The sequence below is a fragment of the Elaeis guineensis genome, chromosome 4, assembly GCF_000442705.2.
Source record: "Elaeis guineensis isolate ETL-2024a chromosome 4, EG11, whole genome shotgun sequence".
In the NCBI taxonomy this organism is placed as follows: domain Eukaryota; kingdom Viridiplantae; phylum Streptophyta; class Magnoliopsida; order Arecales; family Arecaceae; genus Elaeis; species Elaeis guineensis.
In genome coordinates, this window is record NC_025996.2 from 35,586,419 (window position 1) to 35,598,440 (window position 12,022).

The window sequence follows — 12,022 nt, forward strand, 5'->3', positions numbered from 1 at the left end:
TAGGTCTCGCACACATCCTGAACATTTAATCATGCATTATATGCTATGAAAAATTAAAAAACTAACTACCAACATGTAAGAGCATATATCAAGGAATACAAATAGTTATGGACTACAAAAATTATCCGAGCCACAAGATGATCTTTGAGTCTAACCCTAAGTGCATTATGGATTGAACCATCTCATGGTCAATCTTAATGTGCCTCAACTCTCCAAAACCCTGGTAGTCCATTCTTCATCATCAGGGAGATTACTGTGAATACTTGATCTTTATTTGAAAATAGAATGAAACAATTTGTATTTGTTCTCAAATAATTTTTTTTCTATTATTTACATCATTATGTAAAAATCTCAATCAACAGTTAGAAATATAAAAAAGAAAGAAATAGCTGATAACATTAGGGACACCCAGCCCTTGTTACAACTCTTGCAAATGCATTAATATAATCAGCCAACAAGAAAGCATTCAAGCATCCATCCATCACATGGATGTTCCATAGTCCATAACAAATCAACATAATATTTTATAATAATTATAAAATATTATAACAAATAACTCATATTATTTAAATTGTGATATCATTCAAACACATGCCAATAATGATGTTCAAAATTATGAGCATAGGATCCATCTAGGGTTTTCGATTCGGATTGAATACTTGATCCAAAGTTCAATATTAGGTCAATCATTTATCATCCATATGAGTTAGGTTGATCAATTCTTAAGTTAAACCTAATCCAATTAGGTTAACTCAGATTCAGCCACCCATAACTCAAATCCTAATCTAATTAGGTAAATGACAAAAATTGATTAACCAAAATTAAACTTAGCTTCTAATCAAATTAGAACAATAATTTTGATTTAATCTATAATCATTAAACTCTAATCATATTAGAACAATGAATTACAGTAAAATCAATCCATCAGCAAAAATTCTAATCGACGTCTGATGCATCCTTTTTCATGATCAAAATTTTCTGGCCCCACTCATACTTCGGGTAACAACCAAGATAATCGACCCACTATGGTGAGTGCCCGATAATATGATGGTCAGCCCTTGGATTTTATGTAAATGCATCAAATGCAAAAACCTTAATCCTTTGCAATGTACATCCATATGTAGCATTCCAAGTCCCCCGCACATCACATGCACTGGATTTCAATTCCATCAAAATAGGTCATAGGATCTAGATTAAACTTGTCTCACAAGCCTATAAACTATGAAATTTTATATCCAAAGTTTGATTATGGGATGATAACATTTTATCATTTATAAAAATACATCAAGAACATCAACAAAACAACTATCAGAAAAATTGATTTTGACATAGTTTGAACTGGATCAAATCTAAATCATAAAAATAACATAAAATTTGATTGAATCTATCAAGGGTGGCTCTGACACCACTGTTGGATTTCGATGATGCAATGAAATATAGATTTTAAAAAAAATTTTTACATGCATTCAATAATGAAAATTAAGTTTAACAATTAAACACAACCATCGAAACTCAAAACCTTAGGAACCCCTTGATGATTACAATCAAATGACAAAAATCAAGCATATGAAGAGAAGACCCAAAGTCATATACCACCATGAAGACCATGAACTGATGATTTTGAGATCTCCATGAGACTCCAAAGCAGAAGCTCTCCAATGGTGATCCACACAGGATTGATCAGGGCTCTTTCCAACTCGTCATGGTGCTGCAGCCTTCTTCACAAGCTCACTTCTGATTATCTTTCGCAAGAATGGATTACATCATTGCTTATTTGCCTTCATGACCTCCACTAGGACCACTCTAAGAATCCTTTTCCAAAGTATCAAACCACACTCTTATCAAATTTTATGTTCAACATATGAACAATCTGATTTTAGGACAAGTATCTCATACTTTCTTTTTTTCTCTTCTCTTCTTTTCTATTTTTCTCTCTCTTTCGCTTTCTATTTTCACTTCAAATTTTTACCATCACTTTCTCATCTAATCCCACATCCAAAACATATTTTGGATGAATTTTATGCCATATGGGGTGCCCCTTATATAAGGGATGAAGAGGCGCCACACAAGACACCAAGGGGTGTCAACTTTTGGCGTCCCATCTCACTAACATGGTATCCATTAATTTTTTTCATAGAATACAAGAGATTTAGGTATGAAATAAGAAGAGTTTCATCTACAGAAGGACTCCTCCTATGCCAGAAAAAAATTTGAACACCATAAAATGGCTGGTGGAATTAAGGGAGAATTTAATTGGCGCATACACATCCTATGTGCCGTCTTTTTATTTTCATAAAGAATAAATTCTTTATATAAAAATATTAGGCACGGAAGAGCCTTCAAGCAGAAGGACTCTTCTACTTTTGCGCTAATAATATCCCAAGAGCCATCATATGGCTGGTGGAGGGAAGAAAGCATGTGGATAAGAAGAAAAATAAAGAGTCCCCAGTGAAGTGGACTCTTCCACTTCAACATCCAAAATAAAGGAGATGTCCAATTTAATTCTTGGCATGGAGTCCTTCTCAAGAGAAGGGCTCCATCTCCTCTTCCACATCCATATCCCAAGGCACCATCTAATGGCGTACAAAATTAAGAGACAAGTAGATCATATAAGAAAATTAAGAGTAAAGGAGAAGGACTCCTCTCCTTAAACGCCTAAAATAAATAGGGCATCCAAATTAAATGGGGTGGGGCTTTTGGCATGGAGGAAGTTGGTTCCATGTGAAACTCTTCCACAAAACCTGATAAAATCAATTAATAAATGAATTGGTTCAAACCCAATCACATTAGGTTAAGGCAATAAGACTAGGTTAGCACAAACACCTTTGCACTGAACTCAATTAGGAATTTGAGTTAATTCATGTGCTAGCAATTTAATTAACCCATTGAATTTATAAGAAATTTAAATTGATTAGACTAAAACTAAATTCTTATTGTGTGTGACCTATTGGGTTCCAAATCTAGCCAGCAGTAGATCCAAACTCTCGATAAAATTCTAATCTGATTGGATTAGGTCAGCTCAAGAGTCTCAATCAACTAAGACTCTTCCTAATTAATTTTTGAATTAAACTCTTTTAATTTTAAAAAGTCCATAAATCAAGATTGACATCTAGCAATGTGTCATGACTATCTGAAAGATTTAAAATTTGATGCAAATATCAAAATTATCTTTTTCGTGGTGAGTTACTGTGTAATTCAATCTTTCGATCACACAATATCCCGGAAAGGCTATGAGCATGAAAATATATCAAATTCAAATATCTAACAATATGTATCTCGATCCGATGATGATGACTCAGTTGATGAATCAGTAGAAACTATTTCTACTATTCATCCCTGCTTTGGCCAGAGACTTTCAGAGTCACCATCCTATGAGATCACATAAGATGTTCTCTCCTCCTACAAGGAGTGATCGATTCCTTATTGACCATTTACAATCTCCATGCATACTTTGCCATATCCAGAATATCCCACACACATCTCAAAATGGTGTGCTAGAGAATAAACTAAAGTTCGGATCCATGCACACAAGGTACCATGGTGATCTCAGATTAAAGGATCACATGCACTACTCCCACTAAAGATCATCTGCTGACATGCTGTAAGGCTTCATCAGATATTCTTTTGCAGGTCAGTTCAGTGAACTCATTCTCTAATGAGCACCTACATCTTTATATTAGTGTCACCCACAAGTGGTTGTGAGATCAATCATCCTCTCTATCGAGCATACATAAGATGTACCAGTCTTACCGGAGTCATCGATCCTCGACTCGATGATCCAATGACTGAAAATATTTTAGATTGAAGCTATCAAGATTTTAGGTCTCACTGGCATGATCTTATCATGGCCTTAAAATCATTGCCCTAATCTATGAGATTTATCATAATCATATAAAAATATTACAGCAAATGATAAAATATAATACCTCAAATAAATAAAATAACTAATGTCATACAAATGAGCAAGAAAATAATAAACAAAAAATTTCATCGCATCCCCATGCGATTGGCTTATAGGGTACTATTCTTTCAGAGAGCCTTTGTGAAATTCATTGAAAAGTACAACTATATTATCACCAATAATGTCCCAGAATCTTTTGAAGAAAGCAAAAGTGAAACCATTGGGGCTAGGAGCTTTTAAGTTTCCAAAAGAAAAGACAACATTTTTTGATCTCCTCCATAGAAAAGGCTTCAATCAGATAGCTTAGGTCAAGGCCATCATGAAAAGATTTCCAATCAAAGGATATGCAGGGGGGCAAGGCCATCATAAAAAGATTTCCAATCAAAGGATATGCAGGGGGCAGAGGGAGTATCCAAAAAGATTCTGGAAGTATAGTTCCAGTTCTAAAGCAATTTCAATAGGATTATGAACTTCGACACCCCCATCAAATAAGGAAGTAATGCAATTCCGACACTTATGACCAGAGGCCACCCTATGAAAAAAAAAGTGTATTCCGTTCATGCTCTTGAAGCCAACTAATTTTAGAACGCTATTTCCAGCAAATTTTCTCTTTGCAATAAATATCCGCTGAGGATTTCCTCAAGATTCTTCTAGTTTCAAACTCCAAGGGTGAAAGATCTGAACCTTCTCCTTTTCTGTACAACAAATCAATGTCATGCAAAATTTTCTCTTTCAATTCTTTGTTAACAATTCTTAGTTAACAATTCTTCTAGACTTAGACCAATTCTTAAGAGCCTTTCTTAAGGTTTTCAGATTGTTCACCCAAGCTTGTGCCGGATTACTTTTCCCTCTAATGCTCTTCCAGGAATTTTGCACATTATCCTGACATCTGGTTCCTTGATCCACCAAGCTTCAAACCGAAAGATTCTCCAGCATTGAAAGGTAATATTGCAATCAAGAGCAATGGGAATACGATTAGAAGCAGATGCAGATAAGGCCTTTTGGAAACAAGTAGGGAACAAGTTTTCCCACTCAGAAGATAATAAGAATCTATTGAGTCTAGCAAAAGAAGGTGTTCTCTTCTATTGCTCCATGTAAAATCCCTTCAAATCCAAATCCACAAGCTCTACAGAGATGATGAAGTCCATGAATTTCAAATCATCCTTTAGGCTCTGAGGATTGCCTCTACCATCATTAATAGATTTGGTAATGTTGAAATCTCTCACAATGATCCAAGGGCCCTGAAGCAGTGATTTTGTGTCAAGTAATTCCTGAAAGAAATCATCTCTAAGGTGTCTTTCATTGGGGCCATAAACTGCAGAAACGAACAAATTCATTTGAAGATTAGAACAGAGTTGTTCAACAGATATCGAGAAGGTTTTCTTGATCATTTTTCTTAGGGGGTGTTTGGTTGAAGAGAGTGAGGATCTGGAATCGGAATCAAAATGGATGACTCCCATTCCAACCATTTGATTGGAAAAAATCCCATTCCGATTCCGATTCTAGAATTGAATGGGAATGACTCCATCTATATAGAACTCAATCCCTACTCTCCTCTATGAATATAAATTTTTATTTTAATTCTGATTGCGATTCTAATTTTGGTCATCAACCAAATGCTTCAGAAGATTTGACTATTTCGATTCCAGTTCCAAGCCATTCCGAATTCTATTCCTATTCTGATCTCGGTTACGAACCAAACACTCCCTAAGAGTAAACAAACCCGAGTTCCAGCCAATTAAAATGCCTCCAGAGGTACCCACAGCATCAAGACAAGCCCAATCACTTCATCTGTTTCCACCTAGAGATCTCAAGAAGGCCGCTGAAGGAGAAGCCACCTTAGTTTCTTGGAGAAGAATAATGTCACAGAAGGAAGAAAGGATAACGTCTCTTACAGCATTCTTTTTACCAGAAACTCCTGTTCCTCTGATATTCCAGCTCACCAAAATCATTGTGATTTATCAATCAACATCCAAATAAAACAAGAAGCACCACGAAACAACAAATTAAAAGCCAGCACCATAATCCAAAACATGTGTATCCGCCACAGAAGGAACAAGATATTTCCCACCGGCCACCAAACCATAGAGCAATCCATCATAAATTAGAGATACCAAGAAGAGATTTTTAGATTCCCTAGCCAAGAAGCAACAGCAACAGAACTTATTTGAGGTTGATCACACCCGGACACAACAGCAGCAACAAAACGCACTAGTAACAACCAAAATGGACTCGCAAGGATGTAGAAGTAGAAGAGACAACTCAAAAGATGTAAGAAGAACAGCAACCATCGAACAAACATAACTAGGATTAGCCACAACAAACAAGAGACCAAGCAGGCCTACATCACCTGGGGAGCTGCCTTCTCCTTTTCAAGATCGAGCAAAGTGTTAACGACCTCTTTGGCAATTTTTCCTCCGAGAAAGAGATCGCACACTCCTTGCCCCATTTCAGAAGAAGCTTATGAGGTAAAGAATTGAGTGGCGGTGCAGGGTGAAGGTTTCCATCATCAAAGGTAACCACTTTCTTCTGTCTTCTTGTCGGTAAAGTCGTGAGAGTGGCTTCTTTCACAGCTCCGACGGCTTCCCAATTAGAGGTCTTCTGCTCTAGAGAAGAAGGAATCACTTATCAGCTTCATCACATAATTTGTCAGCATCGGTCTTAGCTGGTTCCACCACGCCCTCATCCACGTCGGCAACTTCCACATCAAGACCCTGGTGCAAAACCACGCTGGGGGCTTTTAACGGCATCTTTTTTGGCTCTCACTTTTTCAGCATTAGCTTTATCATATAAATTTTCCAGCATAGCATTGGAGGACTGCAGCACCTGTTGGTTTTGCAGGGCAATGGCATTGAGTGCAGCAGGTGGGGAGGCCTCCTTTTGTTTCCCAGGGACAAGAGGGCTATCGAGAGAGATAAGATCAATGCATGTCTTTCCCTTCTCAAGCCCCACAACGCCTTGAATGCAATTCAAACAACCGCTTCCAGCAGACGTTGGATCAGTAGGTAAACCCGGTTCAGCTCTCAAACCGGTCGGGTTTACCCCCTTATGGAGTCATGGTTCAACATTGTGGACCCATCAGGGAGATCGCCGGTGAGCGGTCCGACCGCCGGTGCAGGCGGAGAAACGACTGCATTGGTCTCAGGGGCTTCGTGCCGTTCAGAGCACAGAGTGATGTCAGCTTCACCCGCGGTGGCCACACCCCTCTCAGAGCCGGAATCATCCAGAGTTTGCTGCTGCAGTGAACCAACATTGGAAGAAGACGGGCCTCTATTTTGGTTCTCACGGACATTGGCAGTCGAGGTTGGAGCAGCATGTTGAGAATGGGACAGCCAAGGCGTCCCGCTTGCTCCCCAATCCAACCTAGGCGAGATGTCTGAGGGGAGAGGCGCTGCAGCTCTCGACTACTATGATCTTCTATGTATTGGGGTATGTCTTCCACCCAGGACAACATTGATATATTGGGATATGTCTTCAACCCTTTCGCAGAACGCTGAAGCTTCAAAGTATGAAAGGTCACGACCCACAAGGCTTCTCGGGCGGCTGAAGGGCAAGGCCACTGAAGTCCTTGTCTTAGGCCCCTACCCCTAGAGGCCCCCCGCTACCTCCCCCTCCCGCCTCCCTGCGGCTCCACCACGGCTCCACCCCACCTCCACAGCTCCACGGCTCCACCCCCGCTACCTCCCCCTCCCCCTCCCTCCGCGGCTCCACCCCCAGGTCCCCTACTCAGCCGGTCAGCCCCTGAGAAGATGGAACAGCAAGATGCCACCGCCCTTGAAGGCCTCTGCCTGGCCGCCCTCAGCCCCCAGGCGGCCCCGGCACCCCGCTCGGCCTGCAAAAAGATGAACGGCACCACAGCAAAGAAGAAAGTCTGAGCGCACAGTCGGCCGCCAGCAGGTCACCGGTGGTGTAATAACCCAGATATATATATATAAAAAAAAAGAAAGAAACGAAGAAGACTCCTGTTGGGAGTCTTCTTCCACCTGAGTCACCGGAGGAGAAGTTGGAATCCGAGGGGGATTCGACCTCTCCTCCACTCTATAAGACCCCTCTCCCCCTCCTAAACAACCCATAGTGATCACCGGTTCTCTCTCTCTCCTTTCTCCTTGTTTTCTCCGATTGAAGTCAAGGCCTCCCATGCTTGTGCTCGTCGGAAATTGGAGCTGACGACATTGCCGGAGCTCGAGGTAAGCCCCTTCCCTTCTTCCTCTCCCTCTTCCCTTCCTCTCCTGGCCCAAGACCTCACCGCCGGCCATCGATTTTGCTGGAAATAAATTCCAAAGAAGATCCCCAATTTTTCGAAAAAAAAAAGAAAAAAAAAGAGCCGCCGGCCGAACCCCATCACCGACCGGCTTCGCACGGTCGGCCGTCGTTGCCGGATCTCCGGCCAAGCCGCCGGAGCCCGAGCCACCGGGGGGGGCACCTCACGGTCTTCCCCTGCTTCAGCCAAGGGTGACCGCGGGAAGAAAAGAAGAAGGAAGAAGAAGAAGAAGAAAAGAAAAGAAAAGAAAAAGAGAAAGAAAAAAATAAAATAAAATAAGAAGAAGAAGGAGAGAATTTTCCTCTCTCTCCTTTCTCTCTTCTTTCTCTCTCTTTTCTCTCTTTTCTCTCTACCTTCTCTCTCTACATTTTCTCTCTCTAGATTCTCTCTCTATTTTCTCTCTCTAGATCCTTCTCTCTTTTTGTGGATTTTATCTCTCTAGAATCTTTCTACTCTCTCTCTGATTGCATCACAGACCCTAGGATATATTTGAATTAAAAATATGATGAATTAAGATTGCTCCGAAATTCGTGCAGTAGATCTGATCCCAATCCGATCCTATTTGAAATTTGTAACACTTGATTCATATTGAGTCACCCTAATAGGACCTTTGATGATCTCGATCATGATTGCCTCATTGAAAGAATACGAAGATTCTCTCTCCACTTTCTCTCTCTACTTTCTCTCTCTAGAATTTTCTCTCTCTTCATGGATTTTCTCTCTCTAGAAGTCTTATGGATCAGTAGAGGATCTAGATACTTAGATAAATTCTAATTTTGATTAATCCTAAGAGAGGTCCTCGATCTGTGTTATTAGGATCGATTATCGATAATTTTTTCCATATATGATCTTTATATTTGATCAGGGTTATGAAGAGATGATTGTCTGCAAATGATATCGAGTGGAATATTTTGTTAAAGAATTCATAAATCAAAGAAGAATATTGATTTTTATGCTTGGATCAGTCACCGGTAAAGGTAAGAATTCCTGTACGTGATCACCATTATATATATGCTATTTTACTGTCGGTCTTGCATCGTTGGTTTTACATCGTCAGATTTGAGATCGATGAATTTATTATATCTGAGATACTGTTATTTGATTTTGAGCATGAGTATGTTATGTCAATATATATGTATCAAAGATTGATGGCATGATTATATGGATATGACATATCTGAATTGATCATAATGCAAGTCAGAATTGATTTGATGAAATCAACACATAATGATTTAATGAAAAGAAAGAGATATATGGTATGGACTAGTCTTGTCATGTGGAACAGCCCGCCAGGAGCTTATGCCTGGGACAGCCTCCACTGGCTTACAGGTGGATCAGCCGGTCAGGAGCTCATGCCTGGGACAGCCCGCCAGGAGCTTATGCCTGGGACAGCCTCTCACGGGCTTTGGTATGTGGGACAGCCGGCCAGGAGCTCATCCTGGGACAGTCTTGAAAGACTTTTTAAGTGGATTCGATCCGGATGATGACTGAGGTATAGACTTGGATAGTCCAGAACCAGAAAGAAAATGTTAAAAATCATGTGATTATGAAAGGAGAAATGAAAGATAAGACATGAAATAATTGTTGAATAAAAGGGGTTTCACTTGTTAACATATGATGATGCATCTATTTTAACAAGACAGAAAATTTATGAATGTTTGCATTATTCTGGACATTGAACATGAATTTTATATTTTATTGCTTGTCCTTATTTTCAGACTATATTACTATATCAGTGTGATATGGGAATTCTTACTGGGCTGTAAAGCTCACACCCCTTCATCTTTCTTTTCTTCTCAGAGTTACAGGACATTCATGATTGGCTATGGCTTGGATTTACGAGTGAGCAGAAGGATAAATAGAGTGTCATAGTATTTGATCAGAGAATTGAAGAAATTTAAATTATAATTATGCAAGATTTTATGAATTATTGTTGAAATTAATTGTTATGAATGTTAAGGTTGTAGTGATATAATTTGGCCTTGCATATTCTTTAGGGCTTGCTCTAAGGAGTGTGCGGCCATCACGTATCCGGCCTGGGTGTTGGGTTTGGGGTGTGACAGAATGGTATCAGAGCTCAGGTTATGATCATTAAGGATTATAATATAAGTGATTTAAATATTACAGAGTGATATTAGAGCTTAGGTTATGATCATTGGAGATTACGATATAAATGATTAGGATGTGATAGAATAATATCAAAGCTTAGGTTTAAGATCACTAGAGATTATGAAGAGATATTAAAACTTTATGTAAGATCAGTAGGATGTGACAGAGTGGCATCTGAGCTTAGAGCTTAGGTTACGTTTATTTAGAGACAATGATACAAGTGATTAGGATATGACAGAATAGTACTAGAGCCCAAGTTTAAGGTCACTAGGGATTGTCATATAAGTGATATCAAAATTTTGGGATTATAATAACTAAAGTATGATTGATAATATCAGAGTTTAAGATTTTGATCATTAAAGGTATGATATAATGATATTACAATTTAGGTTATGATCATTAGAGAATATGATTTAAGTGGTATTTAAGCTTAAGATTATAATTATTGAAATTATGACTTTAGTGATATTTAAACTTAGGTTATGATCATAAGGAACATGATAGACATAAAACAAACGATCCGGTAATTAGATTTCGAGTCAATAGATATTAAGATAAAATTTATGTATAAGTGGCATATGATATCTATAATAGAATTGACGAGTTATATCTTAGATTTCAATTAGTAAGATTGACCTAAGTATGAAAGGAGTTGACCTTGGAATAAAGTGGGAGGTATTGATAAGTTATGTTGAGTATACTAGAGGATTTTGGAATGTAAAATTTATATGATTGAAGATCATGATAATTTTTTTAATTTTGATGATAATTATCTGAGCATTATGAATTTAGACTTATCAAAGAAAGTTAATTAGGGTATGGTCTAAGAAGAAATTACATCATATGAGAGAGAAATATTTTTGAACACTGAACCTATAAGAGGTCATATATGAAACCCAATCTTAGATGAAAAAAAAAAATATATATATATATATATACTTAAATTTTATTATGAGAATATGAGATACGCATCTTGGTGAAATTTTTGGTTACTCAAAATATCATATTCTGAATATGATTCCTTGATCTTTCAAGTTGCATTGAATTTCAAAGTTAATAGTTTATTTTTCTAAGTGGATCAAAAGTATTTTGATATTGTTGTTAAATTAAAGAAAAAAATTTATTTTGTCAAAGTATGATATACAGGTTATGATGAAATCTTTTTAATAATTCATATTACTATCTTTGGATTAAATTTTTTTTTTGTGATTATTGAAGATGGTGAAGTGTATTAATTATTCAAGTCAAAGTTTAGATTTTTAAATTAAATTAAGACATCTTGCTAGTGTTAAATTTTGAATGACTTATACAAGGGACAAGATTTTTTTATGGATTTATCGATTAATATTAAGGGTTGTGATGAAGAGAGCTCTATAAGAAATAATCAAGTTGATTCTACTTAAGGATGTTGGCTTGAGTTCTTTTAGTTGTCAAGTTAGAATTAATTCTTTTAAAAAGGAAGATTGATTTAGAAATTATCTAAATGATTGTAAGGTAAATTTAAGATTAACTCCAATTAATTCTAGACATGTCAGATTTTTGAAGAGTGATGAAACTTATGCAATGATTTCAAACATAGAAAGTGGATCAAGATTTAATTTTTATATACTATACCCGAAGGTAGTAATTTTTATGCCTGGGACAGCCTCCACTGGCTTACAGGTGGATCAGCCGGTCAGGAGCTCATGCCTGGGACAGCCCGCCAGGAGCTTATGCCTGGGACAGCCTCTCACGGGCTTTGGTATGTGGGA